The following is a 24831-nucleotide window of genomic DNA, read 5'->3' as shown; positions in this document are numbered from 1 at the left end:
ATTCAAATTATAGGGGTCCCAGAAGAAGAAGAGAAAAAATAAAGGGACTGAGAAAGTATTTGAAGAGATTATAGTTGAAAACTTCCCTAATATGGGAAAGGAAATAGTCAAGTCCAGAAAGCACAGAGAGTCCCATACAGGATAAATCCAAGGAGAAACATGCCCAGACACATATGAATCAAACTATACGAAATTAAATACAAAGAAAAAATATTAAAAGCAGCAAAGGAAAAGCAACAAATAACATACAAGGGAATCCCCATAAGGTTAACAGCTGAGCTTTCAGCAGAAACTCTGCAAGCCAGAAGGTAGTGGCAGGACATATTTAAAGTGATGAAAAGGAAAAACCTACAACCAATATTACGCTACCCAGCAAGGATCTCATTCAGATTCGATGGAGAAATTAACAACTTTAAAGACAAACAAAAGCTAAGAGAATTCAGCACCACCAAACCAGCTTTACAACAAATGCTAAAGGAACTTCTCTAGGCAGAAAAAACACAAGAGAAAGAAAAGACCTACAATAACAAACCCAAAACAATTAAGAAAATGGTACTAGGAATATACATATTGATAATTACCTTAAATGTAAAAGGATTAAATGCTCCCACCAAAAGACATAGACTGGCTGAATGGATACAAAAACAAGACCTGTATATATGCTGTCTACAAGAGACCCACTTCAGACCTAGGGACACATACAGACTGGAAGTGAGGGGATGGAAAAAGATATTCCACGCAAATGGAAATCAAAAGAAAGCTGAAACAGCAATTCTCATATCATAAAAAATAGATTTTAAAATAAAGACTATTAGAAGAGACAAAGAAGGACACTACATAATGATCAAGTGCTCAATCAAAGAAGAAGATATAATAATTGTAAATATTTACGCACCCAACATATGAGCACCTCAATACATAAGGCAAATGTTAACAGCCATAAATGGGGAAAGCGACTGTAACACAATCATAGTAGGGGACTTTAACACTCCATTTTCACCAATGGACAGATCATCCAAAATGAAAATAAATAAGGAAACACAAGCTTTAAATGATACATTAAACAAGATGGACTTAATTTTTATTTACAGGACATTCCATCCCAAAACAGCAGATTACACTTTCTTCTCAAGTGTGCATGGAACATTCTCCAGGATAGATCACATCTTGGGTCACAAATCAAGCCTCAGTAAATTTAAGAAAACTGAAATCATATCAAGCATCTTTTCTGACTACAATGCTATGAGATTAGTAATCAATTACAGGGAAAAAAAAAACAACGTAAATAACACAAATACATGGAGGCTACCCAATACATTACTAAATAACCAAGAGATCACTGAAGAAATCAAAGAGGAAATCAAAAAATACCTAGACAGAAATGACAACAAAAACACGACGATCCAAAACCTATGGGATGCAGCAAAAGCAGTTCTAAGAAGGAAGATTATAGCTATAAAAGCCTACCTCAAGAAACAAGAAAAATCTCAAATAAACAATCTAGCATTACACCTAAAGGAACTAGAGAAAGAAGAACAAACAAAACGCAAAGTTAGTAGAAGGAAAGAAATCATAAAGATCAGAGCAGAAATAAATGAAATAGAAACTAAGAAAACAATAGCAAAGATCAATAAAACTAAAAGCTAGTTCTTTGAGAAGATAAACAAAATTTATAAACCATTAGCCAGACTCATCAAGAAAAAGAGGGAGAGGACTCAAATCAAGAAAATTGGAAATAAAAAAGAAGTTACAACAGACACATCAGAAATACAAAGCATCCTAAGAGACTACTACAAGCAACTCTATGCCAGTAAAATGAACAACCTGGAAGAAATGGACAAATTCTTAGAAATGGACAAATTCTTGGAAGGTATAACCTTCCAAGACTGAACCAGGAAGAAATAGAAAATATGAACAGACCAATCACAAATAATGAAATTGAAAGTGTGATTAAAAATCTTCCAGCAGGGTTTCCCTGGTGGCGCAGTGGTTGAGAGTCTGCCTGCCGATGCAGGGGACACGGGTTCGTGCCCCGGTCCGGGAAGATCCCACATGCCACGGAGCAGCTGGGCCCGTGAGCCACAGCCGCTGAGCCTGCGCTTCCGGAGCCTGTACTCCACAATGGGAGAGGCCACAACAAGTGAGAGACCCACATACGGCAAAAAAGAAAAAATCTTCCAACAAACAAAAGCCCAGGACCAGATGGCTTCACAGGTGAATTCTATCAAACATTTAGAGAAGAGCTAACACCCATCCTTCTCAAACTCTTCCAAACAATTGCAGAGGAAGGAACACTCCCAAACTCATTCTATGAGTCCACCATCACCCTGATACCAAAACCAGGAAAAAATACTACAAAAAAAGAAAATTAACGACCAATATCACTCATGAATATAGATGCAAAAATCCTCAACAAAATACTAGCAAACAGAATCCAACAGTACATTAAAAGGATCATACACCATGATCAACTGGGGTTTATCCGACAAATGCAAGGATTCTTCAATATACGCAAATCAATCAATGTGATACACCGTATTAACAAATTGAAGGACAAAAACCATATGATCATCTCAATAGATGCAGAGAAAGCTTGACAAAATTCAAAACCCATTTATGATAAAAACTCTCCAGAAAGTGAGCCTACAGGGAACCTACCTCAACATAATAAAGGCCATATGACAAACCCACAGCAAACATCATTCTCAATGGTGAAAAAGTGAAACTGTTCCCTCTAAGATCAGGAACAAGACAAGGGTGTCCACTCTCACCATTGTTATTCAACACAGTTTTGGAAGTTTTAGCCACGGCAATCAGAGAAGAAAAAGAAATAAAAGAAATCCAAATCGGAAAAGAAGAAGTAAAGCTGCCACTGTTTGCAGATGACATGATACTATACATAGAGAATTCTAAAGATGCTACCAGAAAACTACTAGAGCTAATCAATGAATTTGGTAAAATACCAAGATACAAAATTAATGCACAGAAATCTGTTGCATTCCTATACACTAATGATGAAAAATCTAAAAGAGAAATTAAGGAAACACTCCCATTTACCATTGCAACAAAAAGAATAAAATACCTAGGAATAAACCTACCTAAGGAGACAAAAGACTGGTATGCAGTAAACTATAAGACACTGATGAAAGTAATTAATGATGATACAAACAGATGGAGAGATATACCATGTTCTTGGATTGGAAGAATCAACATTGTGAAAATGACTATACTACCCAAAGCAATCCACAGATTCAATGCAATTCCTATCAAACTACCAATGGCATTTTTAACAGAACTAGAAGGAAAAAGTTCACAATTTGTATGGAAACACAAAAGACCCCAAAGAGCCAAAGCAATCTTAAGAAAAACGGAGATGGAGGAATCAGTCTGCTGGACTTCAGACTATACTACAAAGCTACAGTAATCAAGACAGTATGGTACTGGCACAAAAACAGAAATATAGATCAATGGAACAGGATAGAAAGCTCACAGATAAACCCACACACATATGGTCACCTTATCTTTGATAAAGGAGGCAACAATATACAATGGAGAAAAGATAACCTCTTCAATAAGTGGTGCTGGGAAAAGTGGACAGCTACATGTAAAAGAATGAAATTAGAACACTCCCTAATGCCATACACAAAAATAAACTCAAAATGGATTCAAGGCCTAAATGTAAGGCCAGACACTATCAAATTATTAGAGGAAAACATAGGCAGAACACTCCATGACATAAGTCACAGCAAGATCATTTTTGACCCACCTCCTAGAGAAATGGAAATAAAAACAAAAATAAACAAATGGGACCTAATGAAACTTAAAAGCTTTTACACAGCAAAGGAAACCATAAACAAGACCAAAAGACAACCCTCAGGATGAGAGAAAATATTTGCAAATGAAGCACCTGACAAAGAATTAATCTCCAAAATTTACAAACAGCTCATGCAGCTCAATATCAAAAAAACAAACAACCTAATCCAAAAATGGGCAGAAGACCTAAATAGACATTTCTCCAAAGAAGATATACAGATTGTCAATAAACACATGAAAGAATGCTCAACATCACTAATCATTAGAGAAATGCAAATCTAAACTACAATGAGATATCATCTCACACCAGTCAGAATGGCCATCATGAAAAAATCTACAAACAAAAAAAACAAAACAAAACAAAAATCTACAAACAATAAATGCTGGAGAGGGTGTGGAGAAAAGGGAACCCTCTTGCACTGTTGGTGGGAATGTAAATTAATACAGCCACCATGGAGAACAGTATGGAGGTTCCTTAAAAAACTACAAATAGAACTACCATACGACCCAGCAATCCTACTACTGGGCATATACACTGAGAAAACCATAATTCAAAAAGAGTCATGTACCACAATGTTCATTGCAGCTCTATTTACTATAGCCAGGACATGGAAGCAACCTAGGTGTCCCATCTACAGATGAATGGATAAAGAAGATGTGGCACATATATACAATGGAGTATTACTCAGCCATATAAAGAAACGAAATTGAGTTATTTGTAGTGAGGTGGATGGACCTAGAGTCTGTCATACAGAGTGAAGTAAGTCAGAAAGAGAAAGACAAATACCGTATGCTAACACATATATATGGAATCTAAAAAAAAAAAAAAAGTGGTTCTGATGAACCTAGGGGCAGGACAGGAATAAAGACGCAGACATAGAGAATGGACTTGAGGACACGGGGAGGGGCAAGTGTAAGCTGGGACGAAGTGAGAGAGTGGCATGGACATATATACACTACCAAATGTAAAATAGATAGCAGTGGGAAGAAGCCGCATAGCACAGGAAGATCACATGGGTACTCTGTGACCACCTAGAGGGGTGGGATAGGGAGGGTGGGAGGGAGACGCAAGAGGGAGGGGATATGGGGATGTATGTATATGTATAGCTGATTCACTTTGTTATAAAGCAGAAACTAACACACCATTTTAAAGCAATTATACTCCAATAAAAATGTTAAAAAAAAAACAACTGTGCATTTCACTACGGTTCTTAATTCAGTTGTGTCCCCCTGAGCTCACCAAAAGGAGCTCCTCTTGTGGGAAGCAATGTGACAAGGTAAAAAGATCACCAAACTAAAGGCTTCACTGTAAGTAAGACCACTTAATTCCACGTCTATCCTAAAGCAACTCACTTAACTCTCTGACCCTCAATGCCTCATCCATAGAAGAGAGAGATTTTTTTCTACCTATTTTCTAGTTAAGTCTGGCGTAGAACAGTTTAAACTTTCATTAAGTAGCAGAGTCTTTTTTTTTTTTTCCCCCAAATGAAATCCTAGTTGAAACCTTGATACCAGAAAAGCAGGCAGAAGTGGAACTGCCCTGGTCGAAGCAGCCGTGGAGGGCCTGGGAGCACAGCTGCTGGGCTTCCACTGCCCTTCACAGGCCCTGGGGCAAGTGGTTTGAAAAGTACTTTTACCCCCAGCAGACAGAAACCCTGAGGGAAGAGTCAGGAAATCGAATCTGTAGTTTCAGTTTACCAATACCCAGCTGAAATCCAGGTAGTAAAGCCAGATTTCATCAGGTTAAGGCTTTGATACCTGGAGAAATCCTACCCCACGCCTCCCTCAAAAGGGTAATTTTCAGAGCTCTTGGCAGTAATTCACATTTCAGTGTGAATAGAGGACATCAGAAAGAACTCCTTCTGTTTCCTTTTTAAGAAAAGAATATCTACTTACTGTTTTCATTGATCCCAAAAGTAATTCATGCTTGTTATAAAAACATAAACAACAAAGCAAATATCAATATAAAATAGGAATTTTCCCCTACAAACCCCACCCACACCTGCCACCAGATAAATAACTGATGGCCTTTGCTAAGCATCCTTCCAGACAACTGTGAGTACATATACATACATGAGTATGTCTATACACATCCATTTTTTCCCCACGAAAGTGTATTTTACAATTCGCTCTCATCATCTAATTGTATACACAGAAGTGTATGAACATACACAGAGAGATCTGTCTTCTCTTTAAAGAGTTGTTTAGGGCTTCCCTGGTGGCGCAGTGGTTAAGAACCCACCTGCCAATGCAGGGGACAAGGGTTCGAGCCCGCATGACGCGGAGCAACTAAGCCCGTGCGCCACAACTACTGGAGCCTGCGCACCTAGAGCCCGTGCTCCGCAAAAAAGAGAAGCCACCGCAATGAGAAGCCTGCGCACCGCATCGAAGTGTAGCTGCCACTCACCCCAACTAGAGAAACCCTGCGCACAGCAATTAAGACCCAACACAGCCAAAAATTAATTAATTAAAAAAAAAATCTGCTTAGCTTCTGATTGCAACTTTAAATTTTCTAATCCCTTTTTGAAGGCTCCTTAGGTGTTTCTACTTTTTTTGCTCTTGCAAACACTTCTGAGACACAGTCCTTCTCAATCTATCTCTTGATTGAGGGTGGGAGAACGAAAATAACCATCAACACCAAAGCCATGAACAACAGGGAAGCCTTAGCCAGTTTTTTTTTAGCACACCGCTTAGAAATCCAGCCACGGTTCCCCACTAAACTCAAAAGTTTGTACTTGTCACCCCCATTTTAGGGTACCCCAGAAATTCCCCCACCCCCCCCACTGAGGACTGTCTAAGCCATCACAGCATTGAAGAACTCCTGCCTCCGTATAAGAATGCGGGGGTACTTGTTTAGAACCAAGAGAGGATGTTGGGCTGGGAAAAAAATCCCATCCCAGTCTTTCCGGTTCACCAGAGGAAACCAAATGACCTGTTGAGAATAATTATTCCTCAGGCCTCAAGCCCACTTATCAACCTACCTATGACAGGACTAGACCTTTCAATGACGTTGACTTTCTGACCCTCTGGCCTCCCACTCATCAGTAGGAAGTGGTGCGTAACTGGCCTGGAAATTTCTTCAGGGTGAAAGAGTAAAACAGCCATAAACCTCACCTTAATTAGTCACTGATTACACTAACCATGCACATTCACTTTAGAGCCTCCCAGTTGATGAGTTTTCACTCCATTTCCCTTTCAAAGCCCATCCTGTTGAATATGAAATTTAGCAGAAGCCAAGACGTCTGACGTCAATACCAATTTGGAAACAAAACTAAAAAAATACAGCTCCTGTGCCAGCACTGAGGATTGAGTGAACAATCTACTTTCTGTCTTTCCCAGAGAATGATCTGGTTGGACAGTTCTTGAATTCTTACCAAAATGTGTTATTATCTATTTCCAAAATGCATTGCTACAAAACACTTTTGGTTTGATGAACTTCTTGTAGTTCAGCTTTGCAGTGAGCGTGATTTCACTGACCGGTCAATGAGCACCTAGGTGCCCAATATGAGGAAGACGGCTGCTAGGTGTGGAGGAGGTTGCCGGGATGCAAAAAACAGGATCCCCGTCCTCAGGGAGCTTAGATTTCAGTACATTTCAGTATGTGCGTAAGACTTGCACACACCATTAACACAAAGCTGAGGAAGAAGTACATTTCATTTACTTTAGGAAAAAGGAAAAGATTGGGGGAGCAAGAAACTTCAGATTATAATCAGATCAAGGAAGACTTTCATGAGAGAAGGCATTTGAGATGGTCCTTAAACGATGAGCAGTGTTTAAACTGTGGCAGGAGATGTCTCAAACTGAAGTGCCTTCAGGAGCCCAGCAGGGACCATACCCTAGCATAAATGGACTAGGTGTTAATAGCAAGTGTTGGGATCTGTGCTGAATGAATTGGATATGCCCCCATTAAAAAGCAGGTAACCCAGATAAACACGTGGTACATACATACGATGGAATATTACTCAGCCATAAAAAAGAAGGAAATAATGCCATTTGCAGCAACACGGATGGACCTAGGGATCATCACACTAAGTGAAGTCAGACAGAGAAAGACAAATATATGATATGGCTTATATGCGGAATCTAAAAAAATGATACAAATGAACTTATTTACAAAACAGAAATACACTCACAGACATAGAAAACAAACTTATGGTTACCTAAGGGGAAACGTGGGGAGGATAAATTAGGAGTTTGGGATTAACATGTACACACTATTATATATAAAATAGAAAACCAAAAAGGACCTACTGTATAGCACAGGCAACTATACTCAATATCTTTTAATAACCTATAATGGAAAAGAATCTGAAAAAGAATTTATATATATATATATATATATATATATATATATATATATCACTTTGCTGTACACCTGAAACTAACACAATGTTGTAAGTCAACTCTACTTCCAAAACAACTTGGTAAAAATAAAATAAAATGAAAAACAAAAGCAGGTAACAAACACTGTGCAGACCCAACAAAAGGTACGTGGGCAGACATTGGCAGACTTCAACAGATGCCAGTCTGCAACAAAGGGAGAAGAGAATGGGGCATTTCAGGAAGAGGCAATGGCGAAATCAAAGGCACAGAGGTTTGAAAGAGTAGATTATACTTAAAGAAAAGAAACTAACCAGTCTGACTAGTGCACACTGGAAAGGGGAGAAAGCGGGGTGGGGGGAGATAGAAAAACAAGATGGGAGAAAATAACATTCATTTAAATGCTAGCAGTCTCACCTACATTGTTTCATGTATTCTCTGCAACTGCCTTTGAAAAGTAGCTGTTATCATTCCTGTTTTAAAGAAAAATAAAACTCACATACAAAGAGGTAGGTAAATTGCCCAAAGCCACGCAGCTGAGAGTGGTAGAAGTGGGGAACAAACCCAGATTTGCCAAATTCTAAAACTTCTTTCCATTACGTCACACTCTGTGCTCTGAGCTGAGGTAGATGTGAAAAGTTCAGTCCAGATTGTGAAGGTCCTTGAACGGCAAACCAATTGGTTCAGTCAGAAATGTATTTGTACCAAATCAGATAAAAGGTTCAAAACATTAGGCTATACACATGTTCCATAAGTTATGAATATGAAGCTTCTAAACATTTCACACAAAAGAAATGCTGCTTTTACAGTACCTCTCTCTCCCTCCTTCCTACTTTTTCTGATTCCCTTTCCCCAACTCTAAGCAAATCAAGCGACACTGTGTTAATAATAAACAGGTTCTGGCGTCAAACAGTTTGCATTTGAATCCTGGCTCTGCCACTACACAGCACATTATTGAGCCTCTCTGTTCCTCAATGTCCTCATCCAGAAAATGGGGACAATGATAGAGCCTACCTCATAGCATTATCATGTAGTGCTTGGCATAGAGTAAGTGTTCAATAAATGTCAGATTTTCATCTCATCTGAGCCAAAAATCCAACCTAGTTATGCCTAATGAGAAAAAGAGGAGTCTTAGTGATAGTCTCAAAGTGAGAAAATGAAAAGCCACAAATTCAGGTATGAACTTACAGAACTGGATTGCCACTGTGGCAAAGACTGTTAGTTGCTTCCCAGTAGCCCTTCTCCCCTTCTTAGTAAAGAGAACCTCAACTTTTCAGCTGAGCACATTCAACACAGAAAATACTACCTGCCTAGCCTCCCTTGCAGCTAGGTGAAGCCATGCATCTAAGTTCAAGAGAATGAGATGTAAGCAAAATGTTACATGGCACCTCTGGGAAGTCTCCTTAAGAGAGAGAGGGCACACCCTTTCCCCTGTTCTCCTCCATTCTGCTGCCTGGAAAATAGATGTGATTGCTGGAGCTGTAGCAGCCAACTTGGACTCTAGTGGCGGGACCTCCAAGATAATTTCAAAGGGCAATAAGTTTAACAATTGGTTTATATCTAGTGTGAGCTTCGCCCTCGGTAGAAATAGAAATATATTAAGACCTTTCCATTCATAGTACGAATGACTTCATAAGATCCTCTCCCAGAAAAAATATTATGACAAGATATGAACAGCATCAGGATACTGAACTCATCAACCTGTTCCCTTTGCTTATCATGATCTATAATTATCCATCTTCTCCATTCTAGTAATGTAAGCTTCATATTATTTAGTAAAAAATTCATATAATTCTTAATATGGACCAGGAACTCATCTAATGCGCATAACAACCCTGTAAGGGACGTACTATTATTAGTCCCATCTTACACATGCAGAAACTAGGGCATAGTGAGTTTAAAGTGACTTGTCTACTATCAAACAGCTGTTAAGTAGCAGTGCCAGGGTTCATACCCAGGCAGTCTGATTGCAAAATGTGTTCTTAACTGCTACTCTATGCAGCTGCTTTGTGAAAACTGTGATCTTGCGTTGCTCACCCCTTGTATTCTCAATGCCTAGTACCATGCCTGACAAATACTGAAGCCTCAGTAAATATGCATTAAATGAATGAAGGAAAGACTGACTCAGACCAAAGAACAAAGAGCAGGAATATTAGAGGACACTGAATTTCATTTCACGTACCTCACAATCTGGGCTCCAAGCCACATTCTTCCAGAGATAATAAAGGATAGAGGGACCTACAATACCGTGGATCCAGATCCTACAGGCAACGCTCTGAGAGCATTTGCTGCCTTTAACCAAGAACAGTGGCTAAGGCAAATGATAAACCTTCCCTGATAGAAACACCATGCACACTTAGCTTGCTAAGTCACAGACTGGAGAGCTATCAGAGGTGTTACAGGATTTGTCAGTAGAATCCCGTAGCACTTCTATTTGGGGACAATAGGAGAACCTTCTTGGTCCCAAAGGATTGATTTTAGGAGGTAAAGTTAGAGTTTACAAGAGCCATTTCTAGCTAGAGCTCTGCAATGAAAGTGACCCTCTCAACCTGATTTTTGTGGCCACTCTTAGGAGATGAGCTCACACTCTGGTTGATCAGTTAAACCATAAATGTAAAGACACTTCCTTTCTCTTCCTCCTCTCTTACTTTGTGCAAGAAAACAGAAAAATTTCACCCAGAGCCAGTGCAGTGACAACCACAAACTTAGGGGGGTAAGAGCAATTTCTAATCCCAAGAATTGGGAAAGGGGAACAAACAGAGGCCTAGTGTCATCTTAGCTGCCAAGCTGACCTTGAAGGAGCCAAGGACCTTCAACTCCTGGTTTTAAATAAGAACGAAATGGTCTTAGGAGGGAGAAGAGAGGGTTTACTTTGTCAAAGAGCAAAAAGAAAGTTTCTTACATTCAGGGTTCAGACTATACTAAAATTTTCAAATAATCACACTGCTTTCTGAGGGCACATTCACAACTTTTATATAAACTCCAAATGTGCATTTAAACCTCTTATATACTTTGGGCTCTCCTAGTAGTCTGAGTGGCCTCAGTTCTGAGGCTGGAAGAGTCCTTTTGCCATAATGTTAATGGCTTCTTCCTAATGAAGCATCGTCCCTGCATTTGCAGATAAGAAAGCTCTTTCAACACTCCCATGAATTTTGGCCACTTTATTCCCTCTCAGTCTAGGAGTTTGTAAGACCCTTAAAACTCACATGCCTCCTCAAAATTTCATGTATGAAGAATCAGCACTAGGTAAGGATACTGATTACATAGGCCACACGTCAGAACCTTTATGGTGATATGAAGAGTAATTCAATATGGCTCCTAGCGTTATCTTCACGCAAACACATGTGCGGTTCCTGTCACCAAGTGGCTACCGTACCGGAAACAATGAACATCCCGAACTCAGCAGGACTAGTCTAATCCTACCTGAGAGCTCAGCAAAGGACAACTAACTACAGAATCTCGAAAGGAGCAAAAGAGCTTAATAGCTCTGTGAAACACGGCATTTTCTGTCATAAATAGGAGCTGTAACAAATGCTCCCACATTGACAAAATGTGAACGTGCTTGTTTTTCTAAGAATGGTTATCTATACATTCTGTCCTGGGTTGGACTTCAAATATTCCATTCCATTGTCTCCGTTTAAGTCCACTGGAATTTGTCAGACCATGTGTCCTGACTTGCAATTGGAAAATATGGTCACCACATTGATGGAGAGTTTGAACTCTGCTCGGCAGCTGTTACTCGAAAGAAAGATGAGAAAGAAAGATGAGAGCAGAATAAAAACATACCACAAGTTTGCCACCGCGGAGCTGATACAATTCAGAAGGGACAGAGGTTTTTCCCATGGCTGCAAATATGCAAACCACGCTCAGCTAAGACTCTAGCTTCTCGGTGTAAACTCGACCCTCAACAAAAAATGACATCCACCTTACTCAGAAGGAAGGGAAGTTTGCGAGCGGGTCTACTTCAGCCTCTATGACCACAGGTATTTCTCCTTTGTCAAGCCCCTAATTCTGTTTGAGTGTGGCCCTGGCACAGGGGTCATTAAAACCTCAGTATTCAAAGGGTAAGACAAATCGTTTGGAAATGTACCATGTTGATACATAGCAGAGCTTCTTCATATAAAACATCTGTAGAACAAACCAGGCTGCTTTTTCATCAAAAGGTGAAACACTACTTCGTGTCAGGGAATTTTTCACAGACCTAAAACAACTGGCAATATGTGAGATGTATAGCAAGGTGGCCACGGCCTGAAAGCAAAACCACACCAGTTTTATCAATAATACCAGAAGTGAGAGAGAAAAAGGGGGGAAATACAATAGACGCCAGATGATGCAAGAAAAAATTGAGTCATAGACAAAAAGGAAATTCTGTAAATTTAAATAATAAATGGAAATTAAAGTTTCAGAGGGGATTGCTGATCTATAGTCAAAACCTCTATTCTAACTTTGAAATCTCAGTGATAAAGTAGAGACGAAAAGAAAAAGACTCCGCAATGGAGCTTTTAACAAAAGTAAGTAAATAAGACAATGGTTTTCACGGCCATCTATATACCTTCCTACAGCTCTTAACTTCATTTCCTTTCTTAGTTCACCAAGGAAGATATTGGCAACCTACCCCCAGGATCTAGCCCAGATTCTTGTTCCTGGCACTGTGCCCCATGAACAGGATGACGCTGTGTTCTCAGTTGGTGATATTCAAGACATACATACCTTAGGTTTTTCTGGAAGGATCCATGAGACGGCTGAAAGAGGTGACAGCAATTTCTGCCATGCTTTGAAACACCCTCTCTCTTTCCAGTTGAACTTGTTTACTAACTCTGAAGTCTCCAGACCAGTCTCTAGATTCTGTAGGGTCATTGAAGTTACTCCCAATGATGGCCATTTTGAACAAATTACTCAAGTCCAAAACAACCAAAATATTGTATATACACATCTCACATTTCAATTAAATGTTCCAGCTTGGTGATAGAAAGTTCAAGTCACTGAAAACTGAGGCTCTCCAAGGCTACTGATTCCTGAGTTAGGAAGGACACTCCACCTCACAGACCAAACAATGGCCATGGCGATCTTGAAGTTCTAGAATCTTCCATCTGTGATATCATTATAGTTATTTGTTAATTATCACCCATAGACTAATAATATATTCAAGAGGGTTTGAGCATCTGTTACTCTTTGTGGTCCAGGACGCTAAGATGGGCCCATTACACAAACTAATTTATTTTCCACAGTTAACATAAATCAGTTAAAAATGACCGTACATGGTGATGAATTCTAAATAGTGGCCCATAATTAATAATGGTCATTTCAAGGACAGAACGAAGTGAGTGATCTTTCTCAAGCCTTCTAAGGACCTCTATAACACCCATCCCCCATCCCCCTCCCAGCATCTTAGACAGCCCTCACCAGTGTAGCAACAGTGGAATAAGCATGTACTTGAGAGTCAGATGGATCCAGTTTCAAATCCCAGTTGTCACTTTTTACCCATCTTGATCTGATCAAGTCACTGAACTTTTCTGAGACTCAATTTTTCTCACCCATAAAATGAAGATAACAAAAGCCATAGTATAGGGTTTTATGAGTAACATAGATATAACGGATATAAAGCACATGGCACAATGCCATGCACATGGCACAGAGTCAGAACCAGTGGCCACTCTAGAAATTCTACAGAAGAGAGGCTCGGGGTAACATTCTAGTTGGAAGGGGCAGAGGAGGGATATTGATTTGAAGCTGAGATTACATGCTGTTTTGGCATTGGTCGATTTTTATTTAATGTAGCTTGTGGTAGTAAGGAGATTAAGGCCCCCCAATAAGCCAGGCAACTCTTTGACGCTGCCACTCATGAAGACTCATAAATGTACTTCTCTTCAACGCCCACACCATCTTGAAGGTCAGGTATTCAACATCTTCCAAAGCCAGGGTCCCTTTAGGAACTAACACAGTCTTCTTTAATCCTGACATTTCAACCTTCTTTGAAAACAAAACCCAGAAGGGTTTTCTTACTTGGTTTTATCCAGCTAAGGTCAACCCATTGAGGCACATTCCAAAATAAACCAGTCTCGTTACAGTAAAGTAATAACAAAGTAAAGGTTTCACAATCACAAGGGCTACGTACGATGCTCAGGTGCATAAATTCAAGCTATTTTTCTTTTGTAAATGATAAACAGAATTAGTAGCTCTCTTCAGTCCTCTGAATAAAACATGAAGGAGCTGAATTGATCCAAACCCGGAATGCTTCAAAACAGCTAATAACAACTGCAAAAGCCTTATAAACCTACCGTTTACCTGGACCTATATCTAGGAACCTTGGTAAGAAGCATTGTGCCACCATGCCAGTCTAGATTCGGAGGTGCCACAAGATTTTGGCTTCCTTGGCTACTACCAACTGGCAGAACAAGGAAGGAACTCCTTGATATTCAGAGAATAATTCCATTTCATTTCAAACTTGGATCCAAGCTTGGCTAATCCTATACACTGCCCCATTCAATGAACATTTACTAAGCAGTGTAGTACAATGAACCTAGTGTCTGGAGTCAGAGTGTAATAACAGATACCACTTATTGAGCTCCTATTGTGTGACAGATACTGTGCTGGGGTGTTTTATACAGGTATGTTGAAGTTTCACATCAATAATGTAAAGTGATTACTAGTAAGATTGTTTGTAAGGACTTCCCTGGCCGTTCAGTGGTAAAGACTCCATGCTTCCACTACAGGGGGCACGGGTTCAATCCCTGGTCAGGAACTAAGATCCTGCATGCTGTGCAGCGCGGCAAAAAAATTAAAAAAAAATAAATTAAAATTGAAAAAGATTCTCTGTAGATTATAATAATGGGGCTCCCCAAATCACCCGGCTATGTTTCCTATTCTCCAAAAACCCAAATTTCTGCCTCCAAGCTACACATTCTCTATAATTCTCATGCTGATCCCTATGCTACCCATCGACACCCTCCACCCCCAGAGAGGTAATAAAAAAATAACATTTTTTAATTCCTGTCTTAATGTAGTTCCTGCATTAGAAGTTTCTAGCCACTGCACACAAAAATATGGTAGTATTTTGTCTTCATCTGAAAAGTTTTTTTCTCATTCCTTTGCTTTAACCAGGAGCACCATTCACACATCAGGACACACTGAATTCATTCCCAAGAAATCTTGAAAGCTTCTTTCCAGATCTGAGAATCAAGGTACTTTCTTAGCCTCCAATCAAGAAGTATCATTTGTCCTTTCACGGCCTCATAAATTCTGACCTAGTAAACCTGGCCCAAGCTTGTACAGACAAAATTCACCAGCTTCCCAGGACAGACAGATCAGGGGCTCCAAAGTATAAGTGATGTGGACATAGGGTGTGTATGTGGCAGGGGGGTGGGAGTGGAGAGGGGGTCTTTATATGTTTGAGGACTACAAGTATTTGAAATATGAAAAGAAACTGGAAAAAATATCTCTTTAGACAGTAATTCACCCAACTGGCTAAGAATAGTTCAGAGTGGCTGGAGAGCCTGGAAGTCAAGCCTTTAAAAGTGTTTTAGGAGTTATTGAAACCAAATACAGTATTTCTAAACTCAACAGAGGAAGTAACTATTGTTTTCAATTGTAATAAATCTGGTTCATCTCTTGGATTATTTTCATCTTCAGGGTCTGGAAGCCCAGTACCAAATGTCTTCAAACAAATCTTTTTCCTCCCAGCTGTCAGAACTCTTAGCACCTAAGCAGGCCTGGGGCATTCTGGGTTCTAATCTAGGCCTCGTTGCTGACTCACCAAATGGCCATGGGAAGGAGTGTGAGGTCCTGGCTCCAGAGTCTGTCAGTATTGGCAGTGGTCAGAATACAAGTGGGATCAGTAGGTGAAACCCGCCTGTTTCCACGCTAAGGGGGAACAGACAGAGAATAATTAGTAGAAATGAGACAATCTGAAGTCCAGAGTAGGGCCTCTCCCTGTGTACTCTGAGAGGACCCCTTTTCCTTACTCTTACCAGCAGGAAATATGGGCTTAGTTAATCAACAACATGGATCTTGGCAAGCAAGCTGGAGCGAGAGAATTTATGTTATTTTTCTTTGGTGAGAATGAACTTACCAAAGAATAAAAGGCAGATGCCTCGGGCTTCCCTGGTGGCGCAGTGGTTGAGAGTCCGCCTGCCGATGCAGGGGATGCGGGTTCGTGCCCCGGTCGGGGAAGATCCCAAATGCCGCGGAGCGGCTGGGCCCGTGAGCCATGGCCGCTGAGCCTGCGCGTCTGGAGCCTGTGCCCCGCAACGGGAGAGGCCACGACAGTGAGAGGCCCGCTACCGCAAAAAAAAAAAAAAAAAAAAAAAAAGGCAGATGCCTCAGTGTTATAGGTAATACGGTGGACTATTCTGGAATTATCTATAGACTCCTATACTGATACAGAGCCCCTCCAACCTATGCTTTTCTTCAAAATCTCTGCTCTCATACTCAAAACTGTGGAATGAATGAATGAACAAATAATGAGATTGTCCTACTTACCCACCTTAGAAACTTAGAGAGCAAAAGAGTGATTGTCAAAGCTTTAGAAACTCACAAGAGCTCCTACACTGGGGGGAGCAAAACAGTTATAGATTTATAAGGTAGATACTGCAGACAAGCACTTATCTTGGCATCAGAAGAGGTGGATGTGAGTCTCGGGTTTGCCTACTTACTTAGTAGTTGAGCCCTTGGAATTGACCAGTTTGCTGCCATCTAGTTCATATTACTGTGGCTCATTCATACATTCAGTCAGTCATTCATTTAACTAAGAATTCTTTTTTTTTTTTTAACTAATAATTCTTGAATGTTAACTGTATCCCAGATTCTGTACTAGGCAATGAGGCAGAGAAAGAGGAATAAAATAAGCCCTGGGCTTCTTTCCAAATGCAGCCTCTGAAACACATGTATAAATAGAAACACCATCATGATGACATTTGAGCTTCCTTAATAACATAGCTGCCATTTATTGAGCATCGTGCCAGGAACCCTCCGTAAATTATGACATCCCGTAAAAATCGGCATTATCATATTCATTTTACATATGAGATAACTATAACTCCGTGAGGTTGAGAATCTTGCCCAAGGTCACACGTCTTGTAACTGGCTGAGCTGGGATGTCAATCCAAGAGAGTCTACCTCTAAACCCGTGCTTTTTCCGCCCTATCACACTGCCCGAGTGTGATGTGGCTATTAGCCAAACGGCTGCTTATTTTCGATCAAGCATACAAGTGGTAAACAAAAGTATATTTTGCCCTATCCAGCTTCTGAGAAGGACAACAAATATTTGTGAACTCAGTCCTGGCACAATGCAAGCTGTCTGAATCATCCCCTAGAACTGAAGGTTGAAAATGAAGATGACTAAAATAGTCCTGGGCAAAAAAGACACATCAGCCTAATCATGGCCTGATAAGATGACATGCAGCATTTATTACCAGTGGAGAGAGACTTGATGTGCAAGGTCTCTGGGACTCAGTGTCAGGCCAATTCTGGATTGAAGGGACAAATGGACTTCCATTCTTCCTTCAGGGATTATCACGATCATTTAGCATCACTGGTGACAGGGCAGTCCGGTCAGAATGTTGCATGAGCAGTAGTTTTCTGGATCGCTTGTGTTGATACAGGTCAGTGGACAAAGAAACCTTAAAATTCCTCCTCCCATAAGTCATGGTTGCTACCATAAGGTCCAAGTTTAAGCATTAACTCTTCACTGATTCATATTCAGACAGCGGTAACATTTCTGCTACAACTGTGTAGCAATCCGAACAAGAAACTGCATAAATGATTCAAAGAGTGTGCTCACTGACTCTCAGTCACAAAAGGTCAGGGCCGAAATGAAACTTCAAGAGCATGCGACTCAACTCTCACTTTACAGATGAGAAAACTGGAGCTCAGCACAAGGAAGTGACTTCCTCATGGTCACGGTAATCACCTACTACATACTGTTAAAGAAGTAAGGGGAGAAAGGATGAGGTAATGGAGGTGAAATAAATTCCTCATCCTTCTCGGTCAAAAATTAAAAAAAAAAACAAAAACAAGGTACAAACAAGTTATTTTGTGTTAGAGATGTAACCAGCAGACGAGCTGAAAAGAAAAGCAGCCCTGATACAGCTACTGACTAGCTGTGTGACCTTGAGTAAACTCCCTGGGCCTCAGTCTTGTCATCTATAGCAGGGGTCCCCAACCACTGGGCCACGCGGTCCGTAGCCTGTTAGGAACCAGGTGCACAGCAGGAAGTGAGCGGTGGGCGAGCGAGTGAAGCTTCATCTGCCGCTCCCCATCACTCCCATCGCTCCCCGTCGCTCCCTGTTACTCCCATCGCTCCCATCCCCGTCGCTCCCCATTGCTCCCCATCGCTTCCCATCGCTCCCATCGCTCGCATCGCTCCCATCCCTGTCACTCCCTACCACTCCCCGTCGCTCCCGGTCGCTCCCCATCACTCCCCATTGCTCGCATTACCGCCTGAACCTTCCCCCCACTACCCCGATCGTGGAAAAATTGTCTTCCATGAAAGCAGTCCCTGGTGCCAAAAAGGTTGGGGACCTCTGCTCTATAAAATGGGGGTAACTGTCATTGCACGGCTCATTTCCTAAAGTTCTTAGGAAGAACAAACAGGAGAGTAAATGTAGGAAATGGTAATAGTTCTCAGCCCCAAACAGGGATGGTTTCTAAGCCATTTCTCCCATTCATTTATATAATAGGGCCTCCAGAACAGGCCCCACAAAACCTACACTGGCTTCCTTCCCCAGAATGTCACCCAATGCTAGGGTGTACTCCTTCTAGTCTCTGGCTAGAAAAAATTTAAATCTGGGAGGTAGAAGTGCAATTAGAAAATATCTAACTAAGGTTCTCTCTCTCCCCTCTAATCCAGATCTTCTACCTGTTACTAGGTTTTCTCTTTGGGGTTTGAGATTCCTTCTTCTAGAATGACTCATTGTAAAAGGGGGAAAAAAATCCAAACCTGATTTTCCTCCCTTTGTCACAGAGGCACCGAGTAGGGTGTCAATCAATGTCAGTGGACACATATCCTTCACTCTAAAGGGTTTTAATTACAAGCTGGCAGAGAGTCAGTAGCTGGCGGGGCTAAGAACTGTCACCCCAGGAATCTGTTGTGGTGCTAACACACAGGAGAAAAACATCATCTGTGCTCCTCTGTCCTATATTTTTTATTCATGAGTCTGAAAGGAAACTGTGGCTCTACCATTCTAATCTCTGGAGACATGCTTATGTACACACACAGGCAAACACATACCACATAAGCACGCAGGCAGGCACCCTCCCTGGCTGGGTGAAAAAATAGTTTCTAGCCCTCGGAGAGGTTTTTTGCATTAACGGATTGGGTAGTCCCACTACGCAGAAAATCAGAGTGACATTCTTTAGAGAAATGCACACTTGTTCCAATTTTCTTGTCTAAATTATCCAAAACCCTTACACTCTTAATATGGTTCACTTAAAGATCATTACTCATGTTCCTGAGTGGGCTGCAGAGAGATCGTGCCTACGCAAGACATGCTTCTGGGTGTTGGAAAATGACAGGAGTGAGCTACAGTACTGAATGTTCTGAAATTAACTCAAACTTGCAAAGTTCCATCAGCACCATATAAGGGAAGATATTTATCCTGCAGCTGAAGTTGGGGAGTGGGAGGCAGGGGGAGGGGGAGGCAGAGGGATGGGGGCATTAAGTGATTTACAACTGAAAAAGTTCAGATCAGCAGACAGGCTAAAGGTCCCATAGGATGTTGGTAACAACTGACAATACAGCCATTGGTAGTTGTGTTTAATATAAACCAAGAACACGGGGCTTCCCTGGTGGCGCAGTGGCTAAGAATCCGCCTGCCAATGCAGCGGACACGGGTTCAATACCTGGTCTGGGAAGATCCCCCATGCCGCGGAGCAACTAAGCCTGTGCGCCACAACTACTGAGCCCGAATGACGCAACTACTGAGGCCCGTGCACCTGGAGCCTGTGCTCTGCAACAAGAGAAGCCACCGCAATGAGAAGCCTGCGCACCGCAACGAAGAGTAGCCCCCGCTCGCCGCAACTAGAGAAAGCCCACACGCAGCAACGAAGACCCAACACAGCCAAAACTAAATAAATAAAATAAATTTTTTAAAAATTATGTACAAAAAAACCACAAGAATGTCAAATTAGAAGAGTTTACTAAAAAAAAAAAAAGTCTGTGAATTTCTCCCAACTTCATTATTTTATTTGGCACATAAAGACCATTTGTCATGTGTCATTTCTAAGTAAGATCAAACAAGCATTCGTTTGAAAGAAACTGAAGAAATGATCACCTGAACATGTAGGTAGAAATGATTATCTTTAAAAAGGGATGCAAAACCCAATTAAAAGCTTCTTTTACCTTATAATACTCCGCAAAGAAGCGACTAAGGTCTTAATTAGCTTTCCTCCTTATCTCTGGTAAAACAGGCCCGCAAAGTTTTCTGTGTCAGTTCCACAAAGGCATTCGAAAAATATGTGATCACCCACATGGAAGATGTGTAAGCTCATTTCCATCCTATTTGAGACTTATTGCCAGCAATGTGTGGACGTTTGTACATTTTGACGAATAATTATGGAAAGTTATGAGAAATGCTGTTAGGAAAATTGGTTCCATTCGATTAAGAAGGAATATTCTTCCAATATTTCTGTAGGCAGAGGTCTAATATCATAATAAGCATGATTCACAAAATGAATTTCAAGTCATTTTAATGGAAATTATTCCCTAAACTAGGATGATATATTCTCTCTCATCCAGAATTCGATTCTGCTCCATTGTATTCTTAAAAACACAATCAGAAGTTAATTGAAATTTATTTTTAGAATATTTGATGCGCACAAAGGATCTATTTTTGAAGAATGCCCTAAATGAAGGTATTTGCAGACATCCTGTGTCGCTTCCCACTCTCCATTAGCCAACTCCAACGTTCTCATACTTCGGTGAATGCATCCCTTACCAAACACAAATAAGTATGGTACAGCTTCTACTCAGAAGACTTTGTTGCCAATCTTTCCATATTAATGGTTATTACCTCCAGCTGAAATGCACAAATTTAAAGTCTGACTCATCTAAAATCACACAGCTCTTGTTTGAGTCTGAAGCTACCGTCATCAAAAAGGAGGTCAATTTACCTCAATGCCCTCCTGCTGCAAATGTAAAACAGGCTTCCCGGGGGTAGAATATTCGGGTCGTGGCCGGCCAAGAGATGGCTTTTTATCATGCAGAATGTTTCTCTGTTATTATTATTGCTGTCCTCTTTTTCCTAGTCCAAAAATATTGACAAGAGAAAAGGGAGAAAACAAGGGATTAGTCAAGCTCCTCTCTCACATTCTGTCTGACCTTAACCTGCCTACCTCTCAGTGGTAAAGTGCTCTTTGCTTGCCAGCAGCCTTGGAGCGGGCCCCAGGCCAGCGGTACCCAGCTGCTTCTCTGGAGCCTGGATCTGGCTGTGCAGCTGCCCCAACTCTGCCCAGAGATGATCTGAACATCAATCACTGCCTCACTTTCAACCGGTGTGGAATGTAGCCCAGGAAGCGACGTATGAATTTTGCTTCCCACAGAATTCAGAGCTGTGCTTTCTATAGATGAACTACACGGCCGGCCTGTTTTAACCACCTCCGTCCCACTTTGTAGTCTGTCTTCATTCATTTTATACAGGTCTCCCCGCCCAGAGCTGCATCAAGACAGTCCCATAGTTTCGAATTGTACCATTTGACTAATCGTTATACACTGTTAAAGTAGCCATTTTTTAAACACAGAGGGGGGGAAAAACTCATTATTCAGCATAATAATAATTACTATTATTTGGCATGATAATAATAACAATGATAATAGCAGCTATTATTAATCAAGTGCTCGCGTGGTTCAGACAACATGCTTTATGGACCTTATTTCATTAAATCCCTACAAAATTCCCGTGAGGTCGATTGCCTTCATTTTACAAATAGGGAAGCTGTGACTCAGAACAATTAAACAATTATTCAAAATCATAGCAGCTGGTAAATAAGAGCGATGGGATTTAAACCCTATTCTGTCTCCTTCCCAAATGCACACTCCTGACCTCCAAGTTTACGATTCTTAACCCAGTCAGCATATTAGAATCACAATCAAATTTGTATCTCTAGAAGCGGGACCCAGGCATTAGTAATTTTTTAAAGACTCCCAGGTGTTTCCATAGAGCTAAACAATTCCTGAAGTTTTACTGAAATTTTATTCTCAAAAATATTTGTGAAAAAAAAAAAATATTTGTGGTACACTTTGGTTACTTACAGGCTGCTGCATTCGAAAAATTCAGTTTTCCACACATGAGTCTTCTTGGATACTCACACAAAACACTTCACTTCCAGTCACCGAGTGTGTGGTTTTTCCCCACATCAAGCAATTCTCTGCGACACCAGCTGGGTGTCCTACAATTTAACTCGAATCTGATACTACCTACATGGAGATAGTGTCCGATTTCACAGGTTAAGGGCTCAGTCCCATAAGATGGCCCATCCCCCAACAGACACACACACTTCAGACGCCGGTCCCAAGTCCAGGTTATTCCCTGTGCTTCGGACCGGCTGACTATAGATCAGAAGTCCCCACGACGCCCCTCCTTGGGCTCTTGACCCATAGAACTCAAGGAAACACTTACTTACGTTTAGCAGTTTATTACAGGTTGTGATAAAGGATACAGATGAACATCCAATGGAAGAGATGCATAGGAGAAGGCATGGTGTGTCCGTGCCCTCTCCAGGCCCAAAACTCTGCCCAAATCTCCACGTGTTCACCGACCTGGAAGTTCTCCAAACCCCGTCCTTTTGGGCTTTTATAGATGCCTCATTATTTAGGCATGCTTGGTTAAATCATTGGCTATTGTCAAAATTCAACCTCCAAAGGCCTCTCCCCTTTCCAGAGGTCAGTGGGTGGGACTGAAAGTTCCAAGCCTCTAATAATGTGGTTGATTCACCTGGCAACCAGCCCCCATCCTAACTGCTTTCCAAAAGTCACCTCATTAACATAGCAAAAGACACCTTTAAGGCTTTCGACACTTAGGAAATTCCAAGGGGTTTAGGAGCTGTGAGCTTAGAACTGTGGAGGAAGACCAAACATATGTAAAAAATATCTTTTAGTCATCTAAATGACCAAATTTATATTTCTTATAAATCACAATATCTCAGTGGACCCCCTGGTCTTCGAACATAGATCACGAGCAAAATGATCATAAAAGTCAAAAGATATTCACTCAGTTATTAGTAACTATCCAGTCCATTATATTACATGAAAATGTCTCCCAGGGCGAGGCCACTCAGGTTTCCAGGCTTCCGTTTGATCTTGTCAGCTAAGGGGCCAAGTTTGATCTTAGGCAAGTTATTCCCATTTCCCCTGTGTCACTATCCTTGTGATGCAGGTGGACTGGATGAGCTCTAAAGATCCCAGGATACATGGTTTAAGTTGAAATTTGGGAAGATCCATTTACTTTAAAACCTAAAGCTGGGCGTTCCCCGGTGGTCCAGTGGTAAAGAATCCGCCTTCCAATGCAGGGGACGCGGGTTTGATCCCTGGTCGGGGAACTAAGATCCCACATCCCACATGCCACAGGGCAACTAAGCCCACGAGCCTCAACTAGAGAGAAGACTGTGCGCCTTAACGAAAGATCCCACATGCCTCAGGGAAGATCACGCGTGCCGCACTAAGACCCAATGCAGCCCCCCAAAATAAGGAAAATAAATAAATATCTTTTTTTAAAAAGACACATCTTTCTTATTTAAAAAAACCCCTAAAGCTAGCCAATTTTACTGGTCATATAATTGGAGCTAACTCTTTCAACACATTTTGATTTTCCCAGCTGGACAACTCATCCTACCCTTTGGTTTCCTGACGCTGGCCAGAATTTCTAGTGACCCTTGCCCACGTGCTCACCTAAATCCTTACTCTTCAGGCATAAGTAGCCACCACTACCCTCACTGTCATTGTTCTTTTCATTCTTTCAACAAATATTTACAGAGTAAATATTCTGGGCCTGGCTCTGTTCTAGGAGCTGTGAATATAACATTGAAAAAATAGACAAAAATCCTGCCCGCAGAGAGTTTATATTCCAGTAGAGGGAGATAGACAGCAAATGACTAAATAAATATTTCGTCTCTCTGGTGGTGACAAGTGCTAAAGAGAAAAAGAAGGCAGAATACAGGGCTAGAAAGCCAAGGGTGTCATTTTGGATAAGGTGTTCAGGGCAGGCCCCTCCGAAGAGGGTGTGGTTGAACAGAGGCTTGAGTGAAGGGAAAGGACGAGATCATCTGATGGAAGCATGTTGCAGTCAGCTGGAATAGAACAGTTTTCTAGAACCACACTGCACAACTTCAGGGAACTCCTCATGGGTGAGGGCTGGGCTAGGGCTGAAGCTGCAGCTGTGCAGTTTCGAGATGAGAATAGTTCACCTTAGCCTAACCTGGCCTTTTAGCTCCGACTTCCAAGGCCTTTGCTGTCACATACTCATTGAAATAACCTTTGAGAGAGGTCTGTTTAGCAAAAGAAGCAGGTTAACAAACACAGTAATAATTAAAGGCATGCTAGTAAGAGAACAGAGTTACAGTCAAACAGGCGATCTGACCTCAACTCTATCCTATAATAGGTGTTTGACCTTAACCAAGATACATCATGTCGCTGTACCTTAGTTTCCTTGTCTGGAAAATAAGGAGTGTAAAAAGCAAACAAATGAAAGCTTTTACAATATCTGGTGT

Source organism: Pseudorca crassidens, chromosome X, assembly GCF_039906515.1.
Source record: "Pseudorca crassidens isolate mPseCra1 chromosome X, mPseCra1.hap1, whole genome shotgun sequence".
NCBI lineage: Eukaryota > Metazoa > Chordata > Mammalia > Artiodactyla > Delphinidae > Pseudorca > Pseudorca crassidens.
The sequence above is the reverse complement of the archived record's forward strand: the minus strand, read 5'-3'. Positions refer to the sequence as shown.